A 3,687-nucleotide genomic window follows, 5' to 3' on the forward strand; every position below is an offset into this window, starting at 1 on the left:
ATGCAGTGTATTATTTGTTGAAACTGTACTTCTGATTTGATTTGAAACTGTCTCATTGCTATCTGTTTATCAATAAAACTTTGAAAAAAAAAGTGTGTGCATGTATGTGTATGTATAAGTAAGTGCATGTTGGATGGAGTGCCAGGATTTTTAAGAAGTGTAAGCATAAGCAATGGTTTTCTGGGAAGGAGGACTTAGGAAATCTGTATTTTCTGTTTAAACGTTATCTTCTAATTTTTGTAATAAGCATAATTGCTCTTGGTGATCAGTAAATTAGTTATAAAATAGAGAAAACTGCCAATATTTAAAACTAAGGAAGTCTTGTCATGGTAAATTTCTTGCCCCTGTGGGTTGAACAAACTCAACTTTGTATAAACACGTTACTTTTATAACTTTTACTGAAACTTATCCAAAAATAGAGAACTAGGATCAGCCCATGGACCTGCCTCAATTTTATTCAGCATTCCTAAATGCAGCCAGATATACAACAGGCATGAGTAAATACAAATTCTTTCTGCTAAATCCACTTCCTCCAATTTAATCAAATCAAACTTCAAATGGAGGTCAAAGAGCCTTTCAGGAGAAACATCACCCTAACTTAAGCCAATCACGCATGAGGTCACGCGTGATTGGTTTGACTGAACATAGTGGTGCTCTAACATCCTAGAGCAACAGAACCATCTCGGAGGTCTTGCTATAAACTCATAATACTGGGCCCTGTCCCCAGAGTTTCTGATTCAGTGTCCCTCAGAGGCACTCATCACGTGCATTTCTAAACATGTGTCTGGGTGCTGCTCCAGTTTAGAGACCACACGGACAATCACTGGCCTAGAAGAACAGGGAAGCACATCACAACTGAGGAGCACAGGACAGGAGGGGACAAGCCAGCACGCATGCTCCTTTTCTGATTGGCAAAGGAGATCCCAGGCACCTGCAGCATGGTGGGGAGAATCCACTGGTAGCCGCTGAGAGAGAAGAGGTGATTGAAGTGCACGGCCGTGTTGATGACGGTGGCTGCGTACTGCCTGAGCAGGGCGCTGTCCTCCGGGTGCAGGATCAGAGCCCCGTTAAACACATTGAGGAAAAGCATGATTTCATCTCCCCAGGGAAACTCGCTCGGCATGCCTAAGAACATCTCCTCCAGGAGCTGGATCCACAGGCTTTTCTGAAGAGTGTCCAGGCCAAACAGTTCCTTCCCAGCTGCGAGAAGAGGAAACAGCACAGACAAAATTAGCCCCCATGCCAATGCTGTCGGTCTGAGCACACAGCCAGAACTGAGGCCACTGCTGCTGTCCGTCTGTGCCGGCTCTGGGAGGAGATCTGTTGCTGAAAGCCTTTCTTGCCCGGTGTCTTGGCATTAGAATAGCACTTCCTGGTTCTCAACTGACCTTCATCAACAGCTTTTTGAGTTCTTTCTGTGGGAAGGCAGGGCCAGTGTTTGCAGCACTTCACTGCTCCATAAGCTGTAGCTTTGGGAACATAAGCTGCTCCTGCTAGAAAATGGCAAGGCTAGGACTAGCGCTTGTGCTTCTAATCACTGCTTGCATTAAAGCTTTTTTTTTTTTTAATTTAGTACATTGTCTCCAGGGACTCACTATGTAGATTGGACTCATAGTGATCCTCCTGTTTTCAGACTCCCAAGTGCTGGGATTACAGGTGTGTGCCACCACACTCAGTCTCAGTCACCATCTCAGAGCACCCTGGGTGGGGCCGGCATGGCTTGATCGAACTCCGGTCCCTGTGCATGTTAGTCTGCTGAGCTATCTGGCTGGTCCTTAAAGCTCTTTTTTTGCTATTACTCTGTGCCTTCTGCATGAGGAAACTGAGGCACAGCGATACTAACTGAACCAAATTAATAATATCCCTGGCGTGGGATTCCAAAGTGGGTCTCTTTCTGTTCCCATCTCTGTCTTTCAATTCAGTACAACATATGTAGATTTAGAATATATATTCTCAATTTAGAATAACATATATAGATTTTAAATGTAGAGTTCAGTGAGTGGCAAGATATACAGCCATGTAACCAACAACTGATCAATACAGTTGATAATTTGTATCAACTTCAAAATGTCCCTTGTGCCTTTTGCAGGAAGTTCATTTCTTTCAATCCAAATGTGACTGTTATTCTTATTTCTGCAATCAGATTAGTTTTGCCCTCCTTTAAACTCTTATTCTTTCACTGAGTCAGCCATTCCTCTCCCTACACCCTGCATACTTTGACTCAGCTGGTTTTTAGCTTTGAGCCTTGCCTCCGAGTTCTGTGTGTACGACGGCAACGTGAACATCACCTGGGAACTTGTTAGAAAGGCAAAACTGGGCCACATCCTGGAACTCTGATGTGGAGGCCAGACTCAGCCATCTGGGTTATAATGAGTTCTCCAGGGGATTCTAGCACACAGGTTGGAGGATCCCTGGCTTCCAGAACTCTCTGTCTGTAAGACTGTTCTCCAGACAAGAACCAACAAAGGGTGCGAGGAAGGGTCTTCTGTTTTGCTTGCTTCGTACCTTGAGGATCACTGAAAAGTGAAAACTCTGCGTCTATAGCACTGCGAGGAAAAGAGGGCAGCCGGAGAAGGTCTTCCTGGAGCATGGAGACGTGGGACTGCTTGTGCGCTGTGGGGATCTTCTGCGTTAGGGAGATGAGGAATAGCACCCGGCCCACCTCCTCTAGCTTCCGAGTGAACACCTATTGAAAAACAAGAGCAGGAACAGGAATTTCAAAGTTAGCATGAAGAAAGTAAAGTGAAATCTTCAGTGACAATGCAGAAAGAGAGAAAAGTGAAACGAGAAAGAGGTGTTTTCTTTACTACATTGACAGAGTAAAACAATATTTATTGACACTTTTACTGCTTCTGTTTACTCTATAGAAGGAAAAATTTCTTATGGAATCTGTAGGCAGGAGGAAGACAAGGCAGGTACTGTCAAGGTAGGTCAGGATTAAAATAGACGTAATTTGTTTGGATGTTACACTATGGGAGACTTTGCTAACAGGGAGCCAACAAGTTGCTTCTAATTGCTTGTACCATTCCCATAGGTGCCTTGAACTCTTTCCTGTTGAATCTGGGTTTATCTCTTGAAAAACTGAAATGGAGTCCAGAAGAAGGGTTATCCTGAGACAAAGGCAGATGAGCCCTTCATTGGTGCCTCTTTGGCCCTGAGGTGGTTTACTTGCATAGGGCTCTTGGCCCTACTCTCAGTTTTCTTTCTCTGAATGACTAGGAGCAGGGGATGGCATTAGGAAATTCAGAAGAAATGAGCAACTGGAGATGAGAATTCTAAGCCATGTTATCATCTCCTTGGGGAACTTAAAAGGACTGGCATTCTGGTTTGCAGCTTACAGGCAGCAAGAATTTCATTTGAAGGCACGCTTGGAATACATTCGACCCTGCAGTTGCCAGGTAGGTGCCTATTCTCCTGAGCTATCTCCCCAGCCCTTGGAATACTTTCTTACACATGGCCAATATCCACACTTAGGAGAAGTGCCGTTATTAATTATGCTCCTAATTATCTTGCTGTCAAAGTTAGAGATGGATAATTTTGGTGAAACTGTTTGCAAAATTGTGTATATTAAACATTTTTCAACCCCAGAAAGAATGGCTATCATAAAAAAATCACCCAACAACAAATGTTGGAGAGGCTGTGGGGAAAAAGGAACCCTTCTCCACTGCTGGTGGGAATGTAGACTGG

The 3,687-nt window shown here is 44.0% G+C and overlaps 1 protein-coding gene across 1 annotated transcript in view; it reads right to left on the reverse strand.

Annotated features, from left to right (window-relative positions):
• The window catches only part of Unc80 (unc-80 homolog, NALCN channel complex subunit), a 270,597-nt gene that overhangs the window by 69,462 nt on the left and 197,448 nt on the right, over nt 1-3,687 (reverse strand). The window lies entirely within an intron of this gene.

The sequence above is a fragment of the Octodon degus genome, unplaced genomic scaffold (assembly GCF_000260255.1).
Source record: "Octodon degus isolate 3935 unplaced genomic scaffold, OctDeg1.0 scaffold00016, whole genome shotgun sequence".
Classification (NCBI taxonomy): Eukaryota; Metazoa; Chordata; class Mammalia; order Rodentia; family Octodontidae; genus Octodon; species Octodon degus.